This window comes from Schistocerca americana, chromosome 2, assembly GCF_021461395.2.
Source record: "Schistocerca americana isolate TAMUIC-IGC-003095 chromosome 2, iqSchAmer2.1, whole genome shotgun sequence".
NCBI lineage: Eukaryota > Metazoa > Arthropoda > Insecta > Orthoptera > Acrididae > Schistocerca > Schistocerca americana.
The window spans coordinates 1,129,623,322-1,129,640,443 of record NC_060120.1 but is presented as its reverse complement, the minus strand read 5'-3'; positions in this window follow the sequence as shown (position 1 = coordinate 1,129,640,443).

Genomic DNA, 17,122 nt, shown 5'->3' with positions numbered 1-17,122 from the left:
CATTGACCATGAAACTTAGAAATTGCATTGGGATTTAATACAAATGCACAATGCCGAGATAAGTACAAGACGAGTGAATCTTCAAAGAATTTGTGCTTTCAGCGGATCATGGGAGACCAGTATTAGATTCCGAGGCACCAGTGCAGGTTTACTGTATCCGTTTGACCTTCACTTTGACCAAGAAACACGGAAATTGCATCGGGATTGAATACAAAACTGACACTGTCGACTTAAGTACAAGAAGAGTGAATCTTCTAAGAATTTGTGCTTTGAGCGGCTCATGGGAGACCAGTATTAGATTCCGCTGCACCAGTGCAGGTTTACCGTATCCCTTAAACCTTCACATTGACCATGAAACACTGAAATTATATCGGGATTGAATACGCAAGGGACAATGCCGACTTAAGTACAAGAAGAGTGAATCTTCTAAGAGTTTGTGCTTTGAGCGGCTCCTCCGAGACCAGTATTAGATTCCGATGCACCAGTGCAGGTTTACTGTATCCCTTGGACCTTCACATTGACCATGAAAAACAGAAATTGCATGGGGATTGAATACAAAAGGCACAGTGCCGACCTAAGTAGAAGAAAAGTTAATCTTCTAAGAGTTTGTGCTTTGAGCGGCTCCAGGGAGACCAGTATTAGATTCCAATGCACCAGTGCAGGTTTACTGTAACCCTTCGACCGTCACATTGACCATGAAACACAGAAATTGCATTCGGATTGAATACAAAATGCACAATGCCGACTGAAGTACAAGAAGAGTGAATCTTCTAAGAGTTTGTGCTTTGAGCGGCTGCTGGGAGACCAATATTTGATTCCGATGCAGCAGTGCAAGTTTACAGTATCCCTTGGATTTTCACAATGGCTATGAAAGACAGATATTGCATCGGGATTGAAATCAAAAGGGACAATGCCAACTTAAGTACAAGAAGAGTGAATCTTCTGAGAGTTTGTGGTTTGAGCGGCTTTTTGGATACCAGTATTAGATTCCGATGCACCAGTGCATATTGAACTTATCCCTTGGACCTTCGCATCAACCATGAAACATAGAAATTGCATCGGGATTGAATACAAAAGGCATAAGGGCGACATAAGTACAAGAAGAGTGAATCTTCTAAGAGTTTGTGTTTTGAGCAGCTCCTTGGAAGACCAATATTAGATTCCGATGCACCAGTGCAGGTTTACTGTATCCCTTGGACTTTCCCATTGACCATGAAGCACAGATATTGCATTGGGTTTGAATACAAAAGGCACAAATCCGGCTTAGTTATAAGAAGAGTGAATTTTCTAAGAGTTTGTGGTTTGAGGGCACCTGGGAGACCAGTACTAAAATCCGATGCACCAGTGCAAGGTAACTGTATCCCTTGGACTTTCACATCGACTATGAAGCACAGAAATTGCTTTGGGGTTGAATACAAGAGCCACAAATCCGGCTTAATTATAAGAATTTTCTAAGAGCTTGTTTTTTGAACATCTCCTGGGAGACCAGTATTAGATTCCAATGCACCAGTGGATGTTTACTGTATCCCTTGGACCTTCACATTGACAATGAAACACAGAAATTGCATCGAGATTGAAATCAAAAGGGTCAATGCCGACTTGAGTACAAGAAGAGTGAATCTTCTAAGAGTTTAAGCATTGAGCGGCTCCTGGAAGACCAGTGTTTGATTCCGATGCAGCAGTGCAGGTTTACAGTATCCCTTGGATCCTCACATTGACCATGAAACACAGAAATTGCATCGGGATTGAAATCAAAAGAGACAATGCCGACTTAAGTACAAGAAGAGTGAATTTTCTGAGAGTTTGTGTTTGAGCGGCTCCTGGGATTCCTGTATTAGATTCCGATGCACAAGTGCAGGTTTAACTTATTCCCCAGACCTTCACTTCGACCATGAAACATAGATATTGTATTGGGATTTAATTCAAAGGGCACAATGGCAACTGAAGTACAAGGAGAGTGAATCTTCAAAGAGTTTTTGCTTTGAGTGGCTCCTTGGGAGACCAGTATTAGATTCCGATGCACCAGTGCAGGTTTACTGTATCCCTTGGACTATCACATTGACCATGAAGCACAGAAATCGCATCAGGGCTGAATACAAAAAGCACAATGCAGACTTAATTACAAGAAGAGTGAATTTCTAAGAGTTTGTGGTTTGAGCGGCTCCTGAGAGACCAGTATTACATTCCGATGCACCAGTGCAGGTTTACAGTATCCCTTGGACCTTCACATTGACCATGAAGCACAGAAATCGCATCGGGGTTCAATACAAAAAGCACAAAGCAGACTTAATTACAAGAAGAGTGAATTTTGTAAGAGTTTGTGGTTTGAGCTTCTCCTGGGAGACCAGTATTAGATTCAGATGCACCAGTGCAGGTTTACTGTATCCCTTGAACCTTCACATTGACCATGAAACACAGATATTGCATCGGGATTGAATACGAAAGGCACAATGGCGACTTAAGTGCAAGAAGAGTGAGTCTTCTAAGAATTTGTGCTTTGAGCGGCTCATGGGAGACCAGTATTAGATTCCGATGCACCACTGCAAGTTGTCTGTATCCGTTTGACCTTCACTTTGACCATGAAACACGGAAATTGCATCAGCATTGAATACAAAAGGGACAATGCCGACTTAAATACAAGAAGAGTGAATCTTCTATGAATTTCTGCTTTGAGCGGCTCATGGGAGACCAGTATTAGATTCCGATGCACCAGTGCAGGTTAATTGTATCCCTTGGACATTCACATTGACCATGAAACAAAGAAAATGCATCGAGATTGAATACTAAAGGCACAATGACGAATTAGGTACACGATGAGTGAATCTCCCAAGAGTTTGTGCTTTTATCTGCTCCTTGGATACCAGTATTAGATTCCAATGCACCAGTGCAGGTTTACCGTATCCCTTGGAACTTCACATTGACCATGAAACTTGGAAATTGCATTGGGATTTAATACAAATGCACAATGCTGAGATAAGTACAAGACGAATGAATCTTCAAAGAATTTGTGCTTTGAGCGGCTCATGGGAGACCAGTATTAGATTTCGATGCACCAGTGCAGGTTTACTGTATCCGTCTGTCCTTCACTTTGACCATGAAACACGGAAATTGCATCGGGATTGAATACAAAAGGGACAATGCCGACTTAAGTATAAGAAGTGTGAATTTTCTAACAGTTTGTGGTTTGAGCGGCTCGTGGGAGACCTGTATTACATTCCAATGCACCAGTGCGGGTTTACTGTATCCCTTGGACCTTCCCATTGACCATGAAACACAGAAATCGCATCGGTATTGAATAAAAAGGCACATAGCCGACTTAAGTACAAGAGGAGTGAATCTTCTGTAAGTTTGTCCCTTGAGCGGCTCATCTGAGACCTGTATCAGATTCCGATGCACCAGTGCAGGTTTACTGTATCCCTTGGACCATCACATTGACCATGAACCACAGAAATTGCATTCGGATTGAATCCAAAATGCACAATGCCGACTGAAGTACAAGAAGAGTGATCTTCTAAGAGTTTGTGCTTTGAGCGGCTCCTGGGAGACCAGTATTTGATTATGATGGACCAGTGCAGGTTTACTGTATCCCTTGGACCATCACATTGACCATGAAACACAGAAATTGCATCGGGATTGAAATCAAAACGGACAATGCCAACTTAAGTACAGGAATAGTGAATCTTCTGAGAGTTTGTGCTTTGAGCGGCTCCTGGGATACCAGTATTAGATTCCGATGCACCAGTGCAGGTTTAACTTATCCCCTGGACCTTCACATCGACCATGATACATAGAAATTGCATCGGGATTGAATACAAAAGGCATAAGGGCGACATAAGTACAAGAAGAGTGAATCTTCTAAGAGTTTTTGCTTTGAGCGGCTCCTTGGGAGACCAGTATTAGATTCCGATATACCAGTGCAGGTTTACTGTCTCCCTTGGACTTTCAAATTGACCATGAAGCACAAAAATTGCATCGGGGTTGAATACAAAAAGCAGACTTAATTACAAGAGGAGTGAATTTTCGAAGAGTTTCTGGTTTGAGCGGCTCCTGGGAGACCAATATTTGATTCAGATGCTCCAGAGCAGGTTTGCTGTATCCCTTGGAACTTCACATTGACCATGAAACACAGATATCGCATCGGGATTGAATACGAAACGCACAATGCCGACTTAAGTACCAGAAGTGTGAATCTTCTTTGAATTTGTGCTTTGAGCGGCTCATGGGAGACCAGTATTAGATTCCGATGCACCAGTGCAGGTTTTCTGTATCCCTTTGACCTTCACTTTGACCAAGATACACGGAAATTGCATCGGGATTGAATACAAAACTGACACTGCCGACTTAAGTACAAGAAGAGTGAATCTTCTAAGAATTTGTGCTTTGAGCGGCTCATGGGAGACCAGTATTAGATTCCGCTGCACCAGCGCAGGTTTTCTATATCCGTTTGACCTTCACATTGACCATGAAACACAGATATTATATCGGGATTGAATATGGAGGGCACAATGCCGACTTAAGTACAAGAAGAGTGAGTCCTCCATGAGTTTGTGATTCCAGCGGCTCCTGGAATACCAGTTATAGATTCCGATGCACCAGTGCAGGTTTACCGTATCCCTTAAACCTTCACATTGACCATGAAACACTGAAATTATATCAGGATTGAATACGCAAGGGACAATGCCGACTTAAGTACAAGAAGAGTGAATCTTCTAAGAGTTTGTGCTTTGAGCGGCTCCTCGGAGACCAGTATTAGATTCCGATGCACCAGTGCAGGTTTACTGTATCCCTTGGACCTTCACATTGACCATGAAAAACAGAAATTGCATGGGGATTGAATACAAAAGCACAGTGCCGACCTAAGTACAAGAAAAGTTAATCTTCTAAGAGTTTGTGCTTTGAGCGGCTCCAGGGTGACCAGTATTAGATTCCAATGCACCAGTGCAGGTTTACTGTAACCCTTCGACCGTCACATTGACCATGGAACACAGAAATTGCATTCGGATTGAATACAAAATGCACAATGCCGACTGAAGTACAAGAAGAGTGAATCTTCTAAGAGTTTGTGCTTTGAGCGGCAGCTGGGAGACCAATATTTGATTCCGATGCAGCAGTGCAAGTTTACAGTATCCCTTGGACTTTCACATTGACTATGAAAGACAGATATTGCATCGGGATTGAAATCAAAAGGGACAATGCCAACTTAAGTACAAGAAGAGTGAATCTTCTGAGAGTTTGTGGATTGAGCGGCTTTTTGGATACCAGTATTAGATTCCGATGCACCAGTGCATATTGAACTTATCCCTTGGACCTTCGCATCAACTATGAAACATAGAAATTGCATCGGGATTGAATACAACAGGCACAATGACGACTTAAGTACAAGATGTGAGAGTCTCCCAAGGTTTTGTGCTTTCAGCGGCGCCTGGGATACCAGTATTAGATTTCGATGCACCAGTGCAGGATTACCGTATCCCTTGGACTTCACATTGACAATGAAACACAGAAATTGCATCGAGATTGAAATCAAAAGGGTCAATGCCGACTTGAGTACAAGAAGAGTGAATCTTCTAAGAGTTTAAGCATTGAGCGGCTCCTGGAAGACCAGTATTTGATTCCGATGCAGCAGTGCAGGTTTACAGTATCCCTTGGACCCTCACATTGGCCATGAAACACAGAAATTGCATCGGGATCGAAATCAAAAGAGACAATGCCGACTTAAGTACAAGAAGAGTGAATTTTCTAAGAGTTTGTGGTTTGACCGGCTCCTGGGAGACCAGTATTAGATTCCGTTGCACCAGTGCAGGTTTACTGTATCCCTTGGACTTTCACATTGACCATGAAACACAGAAATCGCATCGGGATTAAATAGAAAACACACAATGCCGACTTAAGTACAAGAAGAGTGAATCTTCTAAGAGTTTGTGCTTTGAGCGGCTCATGGGAGACCAGTATTAGATTCCGATGCACCAGTGCATGTTTACTGTATCCCATGGACCTTCACATTGACAATGAAACACAAAAATTGCATCAGTATTGAATACAAAAGTCACGATGACGACCTAAGCACAAGATGAGTGAATCTCCCAAGATGTTGTGCTTTGAGTGGGTCCAGGGAGACCAGTATCAGATTCCGATGCACCAGTGCAGGTTTGCTGGAACCCTTGGACAATCACATTGACCATGAAACACAGAAATATCATTCGGATTGAATCCAAAATGCACAATGCCGACTGAAGTACAAGAGGAATGAATGTTCTAAGAGATTGATCTTTATGCGGCTCCAGGGAGACCAGTATTTGATTCCGATGCAGCAGTGCAGGTCTACAGTATCCCATGGACTTTCACATTGACGATGAAAGACGGATATTGCCTCGGGATTGAAATCAAAAGGGACAATTCCGACTTATGTACAAGAAGAGTGAATCTTCTGAGAGTTTGTGCTTTGAGCGGCTTCTGGGATACCAGTATTAGATTCCGATGCACCAGTGCAGGTTTAACTTATCCCCTGCACCTTCACATCGACCATGAAACATAGACATTTCATTGGAATTGAATACAAAAGGCACAATAGCGACATAAGTACAAGAAGAGTTAATCTTCTAAGATTTTGTGTTTTGAACGGCTCCTTGGGAGACCAGTATTAGAATCCGATGCACCAGTGCAGGTTTACTGTATCCCTTGGACTTTCACACTGACCATGAAGCACAGAAATTGCATTGGGGTTGAATACAAAAGGCACAAATCCGGCTTAATTACAAGAAGAGTGAATCTTCTAAGAATGTTTCTTTTAGCGGCTCATTGGAGACGAGTATTAGATTCAGATGCACCAGTGCAGGTTTTCTGTATTTTTTTGTCCTTCACATTGACCATGAAAAACAGAAATTGCATCGGGACTGATTACGAAAGGGACAAAGCCGACTTAAGTACAAGAAGAGTGAGTCTTCTACGAGTTTGTGCTTTGAGCGGCTCCTGGGAGACGAGTATTAGATTCCGATGCACCAGTGCAGGTTTACTGTATCCCTTGGACCTTCACATTGAGCATAAAAGAAAGAAATTATTTCGAAATTTGAATACAAAAAGCACATTGCCCACTTATTTAAGAGAAGAGTGATTCTTCTAAGAGATTGTGCTTTGAGCGGCTCCTGGGAGATCAGTATTAGATTCCGATGCACCATTGGATGTTTACTGCATCCCATGGACCTTCACATTGACAATGAAACACAGAAATTACATCAGGATTGAATACAAATGGTACAATGACGACCTAAGTACAAGATGAGTGAATCTCCCTAGATTTTGTTCTTTGAGCGGGTCCAGGGAGACCAGTATTAGATTCCGATGCACCAGTGCAGGTTTACTGTAACCCTTGGACCATCACATTGACCATGAAACACAGAAACTGCATTCGGATTGTAAAAAAAAGGCACAATGCCGACTGATGTACAAGAAGAGTGAATCTACTAAGATGTTGTGCTTTGAGCGGCTCCTGGGAGACCAGTATTTGATTCCGATGCAGCAGTGCAGGTTTACAGTATCCCTTGGACTTTCACATTGACCATGAAAGACAGATATTGCATAGGGATTGAAATCAAAAGGGACAATGCCGACTTAAGTATAAGAAGAGTGAGTCTTCTTAGAATTTGTGCTTTGAGCGGCTTTTGGGATACCAGTATTAGATTCCGATGCACCAGTGCATATTTAACGTATCCCTTGGATCTTCACATCGACCATGAAACATAGAAATTGCATCGGGATTGAATACAAAAGGCACAATGGCGACATAAGTACAAGAAGAGTGAATCTTCTAAGATTTTGTATTTTGAGCGGCTCCTTGGGAGACCAGTATTAGATTCCGATGCACCAGTGCAAGTTTACTGTATCCCTTGGACTTTCACATTGACCATGAAGCACAGAAATTGCATTGGGATTGAATACAAAAGGCACAAACCCGGCTCAATTACAAGAAGAGTGAATCCTCTAAGAGTTTGTGCTTTGAGCGGCTCCTGGGAGACCGGTATTAGATTCCGATGTACCAGTGCAGGTTTACTGTATCCCTTGGACCTTCACATTGACCATGATACAAAGAAATTGCATCGGGGTTGAATACAAAAGGCACAAGGCCAACTTAAGTACAAGAAGAGTGAATCATCTGAAAGTTTGTGCTTCGAGCGGCTCCTGGGAGACCAGTATATGATTCCTATGCAGCTGTGCAGGTTTACTGCATCCCTTGAACCTTCACATTGACCATGAAAGACAGAATTTGCATCGGGATATAAATCAAATGGGACAATGCCGACTTGCGTACAAGAAGTGTGAATCTTCTGAGGGTTTGTGCTTTGAGCGGCTCCTGGGATACCAGTATTAGATTCCGATGCACCAGTGCAGGTTTCGCTTATCCCCTAGACCTTTACATCGACCATGAAACATAGAAATTGCATCGGGATTGAATACAAAAGGCACAATGGCGACTTAAGTACAAGAAGAGTGAATTTTCTAAGAGTTTGTGGTTTGAGCGGCTCCTGGGAAACCAGTATTAGATTTTGATATACCAGTGCAGGTTTACTGTATCCCTTGGACCTTCACATTGACACGAAAGGCAGAAATTGCATCGGGATTGAAACCAAAAAGGACAATGCCGACTTAAGTACAAGAAGAGTGAATCTTCTATGAGTTTCTGCTTTGAGCGGCTCCTGGGAGACCAGTATTAGATTCCGAAGCACCAGTGCAGGTTTACTGTATCCCTTGGTCCTTCACATTGACCATGATACAAAGAAATTGCATCGGGATTGAATACAAAGGTACAATGCCGACTTAAGTACAAGAAGAGTGAATCTTCTAAGAGTTTGTGCTTTGAACGGCTCCTGGGAGACCAGTATTTGATTCCTAAGCAGCTGTGCAGGTTTACTGCATCCCTTGGACCTTCACATTGACCATGAAAGACAGAACTTCCATCGGGATATAAATCAAAAGGGGCAATGCCGACTTGAGTACAAGAAGAGTGAATCTTCTGAGAGTTTGTGCTTTGAGCGTATCCTGGGATACCAGTATTAGATTCCGATGCACCAGTGTAGGTTTCACTTATCCCCTGGACCTTCACATCGACCATGAAACATAGAGATTGCATCGGGATTGAATACAAAAAGCACTATGCCGACTTAATTACAAGAAGAGTGAATTTTCTAAGAGTTTGTGGTGTGAGCGGCTCCTGGGAAACCAGTATTAGATTCCGATGTACCAGTGCAGGTTTACTGTATCCCTTGGACCATCTCATTGACCATGAAACATAGAAATCGCATCGGGATTAAATAGAAAAGCCACAATGCCGACTTAAGTACAAGAAGAGTGAATCTTCTAAGAGTTTGTGCTTTGAGCGGCTCCTGGGAGACGAGTATTAGATTCCGATGCACCATTGCATGTCTACTGTATCCCATGGACCTTCACATTGACAATGAAACACAGAAATTACATCAGGATTGAATACAAATGGCACAATAACGACCTAAGTACAAGATGAGTGAATCTCCCGGCCGGCCGCGTTGGTCTAGCGGTTCTGGCGCTGCAGTCCGGAACCGCGGGACTGCTACGGTCGCAGGTTCGAGGTCTGCCTCGGGCATGGGTGCGTTTGATGTCCTTAGGTTAGTTAGGTTTAAGTAGTTCTAAGTTCCAGGGGACTTATGACCTAAGATGTATCCCTTGAACCTTCACATTGACCATGAAACACAGATATCACATCGGGATTGAATACAAAAGGCACAATGCCGACTTAAGTACAAGAAGGGTGAATCTTCTAAGAATTTGTGCTTTGAGCGGCTCATGGGAGACCAGTATTAGATTCCGATGCACCAGTGCAGGTTAATTGTATCCCTTGGACATTCACATTGACCATGAAACAAAGAAAATGCATCGGGATTGAATACTAAATACACAATGACGAATTAGGTACACGATGAGTGAATCTCCCAAGAGTTTGTGCTTTCATCTAATCCTTGGATACCAGTATTAGATTCCAATGCACCAGTGCAGGTTTACCGTATCCCTTGGAACTTCACATTGACCATGAAACTTGGAAATTGCATTGGGATTTAATACAAATGCACAATGCTGAGATAAGTACAAGACGAGTGAATCTTCAAAGAATTTGTGCTTTGAGCGGCTCATGGGAGACCAGTATTAGATTTCGATGCACCAGTGCAGGTTTACTGTATCCGTCTGACCTTCACTTTGACCATGAAACACGGAAATTGCATCGGGATTGAATACAAAAGGGACAATGCCGACTTAAGTATAAGAAGTGTGAATTTTCTAACAGTTTGTGGTTTGAGCGGCTCGTGGGAGACCTGTATTACATTCCAATGCACCAGTGCGGGTTTACTGTATCCCTTGGACCTTCCCATTGACCATGAAACACAGAAATCGCATCGGTATTGAATAAAAAGGCACATAGCCGACTTAAGTACAAGAGGAGTGAATCTTCTATAAGTTTGTCACTTGAGCGGCTCATCTGAGACCTGTATCCGATTCCAATGCACCAGTGCGGGTTTACTGTATCCCTTGGACCTTCACATTGACCATGAAGCACAGATATCGCATCGGGTTTCAATACAAAAAGCACAAAGCAGACTTAATTACAAGAAGGGTGAATTTTGTAAGAGTTTGTGGTTTGAGCGTCTCCTGGGAGACCAGTATTAGATTCAGATGCACCAGTGCAGGTTTACTGTATCCCTTGAACCTTCACATTGACCATGAAACAGAGATGTTGCATTGGGATTGAATACGAAAGGCTCTATGCCGACTTAAGAACAAGAAGAGTGAGTCTTCTATGAGTTTGTGCTTCCAGCGCCTCCAGGGACACCAGTATTAGATTTTGATGCACCACTGAAGTTTTACCGTATCCCTTAAACCTTCACATTGACCATGAAACACAGTATTTGCATCGGGATTGAATACAAAAACCACAATGGCGACTTAAGTACAAGAAGAGTGAATCTTCTAAGAGTTTGTGCTTTGAGCAGCACTTTGGGAGACCAGTATTGGATGCCGTTGCACCAGTGCAGGTTTACTGTATCCCTTGGACCATCACATTGACCATGAACCACAGAAATTGCATTCGGATTGAATCCAAAATGCACAATGCCGACTGAAGTACAAGAAGAGTGATCTTCTAAGAGTTTGTGCTTTGAGCGGCTCCTGGGAGACCAGTATTTGATTATGATGGACCAGTGCAGGTTTACTGTATCCCTTGGCCCATCACATTGACCATGAAACACAGAAATTGCATCGGGATTGAAATCAAAACGGACAATGCCAACTTAAGTACAGGAAGAGTGAATCTTCTGAGAGTTTGTGCTTTGAGCGGCTCCTGGGATACCAGTATTAGATTCCGATGCACCAGTGCAGGTTTAACTTATCCCCTGGACCTTCACATCGACCATGATACATAGAAATTGCATCGGGATTGAATACAAAAGGCATAAGGGCGACATAAGTACAAGAAGAGTGAATCTTCTAAGAGTTTTTGCTTTGAGCGGCTCCTTGGGAGACCAGTATTAGATTCCGATATACCAGTGCAGGTTTACTGTCTCCCTTGGACTTTCAAATTGACCATGAAGCACAGAAATCGCATCGGGGTTGAATACAAAAAGCACAAAGCAGACTTAATTACAAGAGGAGTGAATTTTCGAAGAGTTTCTGGTTTGAGCGGCTCCTGGGAGACCAGTATTTGATTCAGATGCACCAGAGCAGGTTTGCTGTATCCGTTTGACCTTCACTTTGACCAAGAAACACGGAAATTGCATCGGGATTGAATACAAAACTGACACTGCCGACTTAAGTACAAGAAGAGTGAATCTTCTAAGAATTTGTGCTTTGAGCGGCTCATGGGAGACCAGTATTAGATTCCGCTGCACCAGCGCAGGTTTTCTATATCCGTTTGACCTTCACATTGACCATGAAACACAGATACTCCATCGGGATTAAATATGGAGGGCACAATGCCGACTTAAGTACAAGAAGAGTGAGTCCTCCATGAGTTTGTGATTCCAGCGGCTCCTGGGATACCAGTTATACATTCCGATGCACCAGTGCAGGTTTACCGTATCCCTTAAACCTTCACATTGACCATGAAACACTGAAATTATATCGGGATTGAATACGCAAGGGACAATGCCGACTTAAGTACAAGAAGAGTGAATCTTCTAAGAGTTTGTGCTTTGAGCGGCTCCTCGGAGACCAGTATTAGATTCCGATGCACCAGTGCAGGTTTACTGTATCCCTTGGACCTTCACATTGACCATGAAAAACAGAAATTGCATGGGGATTGAATACAAAAGGCACAGTGCCGACCTAAGTACAAGAAAAGTTAATCTTCTAAGAGTTTGTGCTTTGAGCGGCTCCAGGGAGACCAGTATTAGATTCCAATGCACCATTGCAGGTTTACAGTATCCCTTGGACTTTCACATTGACCATGAGAGACAGATATTGCATCGGGATTGAAATCAAAAGGGACAATGCCGACTTAAGTACAAGAAGAGTGAATCTTCTGAGAATTTGTGCTTTGGGCGGCTTTTGGGATACCAGTATTAGATTCCGATGCACCAGTGCATATTTAACGTATCCCTTGGACCTTCACATCGACCATGAAACATAGAAATTGCATCGGGATTGAATACAAAAGGCACAATAGCGACTCAAGTACAAGAAGAGTGAATCTTCTAAGAGTTTTTGCTTTGAGCGGCTCCTTCTGAGACCAGTATTAGATTCCGATGCACCAGTGCAGGTTTACTGTAACCCTTGGACTTTCACATTGAACATGAAGCACAGAGATTGCATTGGGGTTGAATACAAAAGGCACAAATCCGGCTTACTTACAAGAAGAGTGAATCTTCTAAGAGTTTGTGCTTTGAGCGGCTCCTGGGAGACCAGAATTTGATTCCTATGCAGCTGTGCAGGTTTACTGCATCCATTGGACCTTCACATTGACCATGAAACACAGAAATCGCATCGGGACTAAATAGAAAAGGCACAATGCCTACTTAAGTACAAGAAGAGTGAATATTCCAAGATGTTGTGCTTTGAGCGGCTCATGGGAGACGAGTATTAGATTCCGATGCACCAGTGCAGGTTTACTGTATCCCTTGCACCTTCACATTGACCATGCAACACAGATATTGCATCGGGATTGAATACAAAACGCACAATGCCGACTTGACTATAAGAAGAGTGAGTCTTCTTTGAGTTTGTGCTTTGAGCGGCTCCTGAGAGACCAGTATTAGATTCCGATGCACCAGTGCAGGTTTACTGTAACCCTTGGACCATCACATTGACCATGAAACACAAAAATTGCATACGGATTGAATAAAAAATGCACAATGCCGACTGAAGTACAAAAAGAGTGAATCTTCTAAGAGATTGTGCTTTGAGCGGCTCCTGGGAGACCAGTATTTGATTCCGACGCAGCAGTGCAGGTTTACAGTATCCCTTGGACTTTTACATTGACCATGAAAGACAGATATTGCATCGGGATTGAAATCAAAATGGACAATGCCGGCTTAAGTACAAGAAGAGTGAATCTTCTGAGAATTTGTGCTTTGAGCGGCTTATGGGATACCAGTAATAGATTTCGATGCACCAGGGATATTTAACGTATCCCTTGGACCTTCACATCGACTATGAAACATAGAAATTGCATCGGGATTGAATACAAAAGGCACAATGGCGACATAAGTACATGAAGAGTGAGTCTTCTAAGATTTTGTGTTTTGAGCGGCTCCTTGGGAGACCAGTATTAGATTCCGATGCACCAGTGCAGGTTTACTGTATCCCTTGGACTTTCACATAGACCATGAAACAGAGAAATTGCATTGGGGTTGAATACAAAAGGCACAAATCAGGCTTAATTACTAGAAGAGTGAATCTTCTAAGGGTTTGTGCTTTGAGCGGCTCCTGGGACACCAGTATTTGATTACGATGCAGCAGTGCAGGTTTTCAGTATCCCTTGGACCCTCACATTGACGATGAAACACAGAAATTGCATCGGGATTGAATACAAAAGGCACAATGCCGACTTAAGTACTAGAAGAGAGAGTCTTCTACGACTTTGTGCTTAGAGCGGCTCCTGGGAGACGAGTATTTGATTCTGATGCACCAGTGCAGGTTTACTGTATCCCTTGATCCTTCACATTGACCATGAAACACAGATATTGCATCGGGATTGAATACAAAAGGCACAATGCCGACTTAAGTACTAGAAGAGAGAGTCTTCTACGACTTTGTGCTTTGAGCGGTACCTGGGAGACCAGTATTAAATTCCGATGCACGAGTGCAGTTTTACTGTATCCTTTGGACCTTCACATTGACCATGAAACGTAGAAATTGCATCGGGATGGAATACAAAATGGACAATGCCGACTTAAGTACAAGAAAAGTGAATCTTCTAAGAGTTTGTGGTTTGAGCGGCTACAGGGAGACCAGTATTATTTCGATGCACCAATGGCAGTTTTCTGTATCCCTTGAACCGTCACATTGACGATGAAATACAGATATTGCATCGGGATTGAATACAAAATGCACAATGCCGACTGAAGTACAAGACGAGTGAATCTATTTATAATTTGTGCTTTGAGCGGGTCATGGGAGACCAGTACTAGATTCAGACACACCAGTGCAGGTATTCTGCATACGTTTGACTTTCACTTTGACCATGAAGTACAAAACTTGCATCGGGATTGAATACAAAATGCACAATGCCGACTTAGGTACAAGAAGAGTGAATCTACTAAGAATTTGTGCTTTGGGCGGATCATGAAAGACCAGTATTAGAATTCGGCGCACCAGTGCAGGTTAACTGTATCCCTTGGACCTTCACATTGACCATGAAACACAGAAATCGCATCGGGAATAAATATAAAAGGCACAATGGCGACTTACGTACAAGTAGAGTGAATCTTCTAAGTGTTTGTGCTTTGAGCGGCTCATGGGAGACCAGTATTAGATTCCGATGCACCAGTGCAGGTTTACTGTATCCCTTGCCCCTTCACATTGACCATGAAACACAGATATTGCATCGGGATTGAATAAAAAACGCACAATGCCGACTTATGTATAAGAACAGTGAGTCTTCTACGAGTTTGTGCTTTGAGCGGCTCCTGAGAGATCAGTATTAGATTCCGAAGCACCAGTGCACGTTTACTGTATCCCATGGACCTTCACATTGACAATGAAACACAGAAATTGCATCAGGATTGAACACAAAAGGCACAATGACGACCTACGTACAAGATGAGTGAATCTCCCAAGATTTTGTGTTTTGAGCGGGTCCAGGGAGACCAGTATTAGATCCCGATGCACCAGTGCAGGTTTACTGTAACCCTTGGAGAATCACATCGACCATGAAACACAGAAATTTCATTCGGATTTAATACAAAATGCACAATGCCGACTGAAGTACAAGAAGAGTGAATCTTCTAAGAGATTGTGCTTTGAGCGGCTCCTGGGAGACTAGTATTTCGTTCCGATGCAGCAGTGCAGGTTTACAGTATCCCTTGGACTTTCACATTGACCATGAAAGACAGATATTGCATCGGGATTGGAATCAAAAGGGACAATGCCGGCTTAAGTACAAAAAGAGTAAATCTTCTGAGAATTTGTGCTTTGAGCGGCTTTTGGGATACCAGTAATAGATTTCTATGCACCAGTGCATATTTAACGTATCCCTTGGACCTTCACATAGACCATGAAACATAGAAATTACATCGTAATTGAATACAAAAGGCACAATGGCGACATAAGTTCAAGAAGAGTGAATCTTCTAAGATTTTGTGTTTTGAGCGGCTCCTTGGGAGACCAGTATTAGATTCCGACGCACCAGTGCAGGTTTATTGTATCCCTTGGACTTGCACATTGACCATGAAGCACAGAAATTGCATTGGGGTTGAATACAAAAGGCACAAAACCGGCTTAATTACAAGAAGAGTGAATCCTCTAAGGGTTTGTGCTTTGAGCGGCTCCTGGGACACCAGTATTTGATTACGATGCAGCAGTGCAGGTTTTCAGTATCCCTTGGACCCTCACATTGACCATGAAACACAGAAATTGCATCGGGATTGAATATTAAAGGCAAAATGTCGACTTAAGTACAAGAAGTGTGAATATTCTTAGAGTTTGTGCTTTGAGCGGCTCCTGGGAGACCAGTATTAGATTCCGATGCACCATTGCAGGTTTACTGTATCCCTTGATCCTTCACATTGACCATGAAACACAGATATTGCATCGGGATTGAATACAAAAGGCACAATGCCGACTTAAGTACTAGAAGAGAGAGTCTTCTACGACTTTGTGCTTAGAGCGGTACCTGGGAGACCAGTATTAAATTCAGATGCACGAGTGCAGGTTTACTGTATCTCTCACACCTTCACATTGACCATAAAACACAGATATTGCATCGGGATTAAATACAAGAGGGACAATTCCAACTTAAATACAAGATGAGTGAATCTTCTAAGATTTTGTGATTTGAGCGACTCCTGGGAGACCAGTATTAGATTCCGATGCACCAGTGCAGATTTACTGTATCCCCTGGACCTTCACATTGACCATGAAACACAGAAATTGCATCGGGATGGAATACAATATGGACAATGCCGACTTAAGTACAGGAAAAGTGAATCTTCTAAGAGTTTGTGGTTTGAGCGGCTACAGGGAGACCAGTATTAGATTCTGATGCACCATTGCAGGTTTTCTGTGTCCCTTGAACCGTCACATTGACGATGAAATACAGAAATTGCATCGGGATTGAATACAAAATGCACAATGCCGACTGAAGTACAAGAAGAGTGAATCTGTTTATAATTTGTGCTTTGAGCGGGTCATGGGAGACCAGTATTAGATTCAGACACACCAGTGCCGGTTTTCTGCATCCGTTTGACCTTCACTATGACCATGTAGTATAGAAATTGCATCGGGATTGAATACAAAATGGACAATGCCGCCTTAAGTACAAGAAGAGTGAATTTTCTAACAGTTTGTGGTTTGAGCGGCTCCTGGGAGACCTGTATTAAATTCCGATGCACCAGTGCATTTTTACTGTATCCCTTGGACCTTCGCCTTGACAATGAAACTAAGAAAT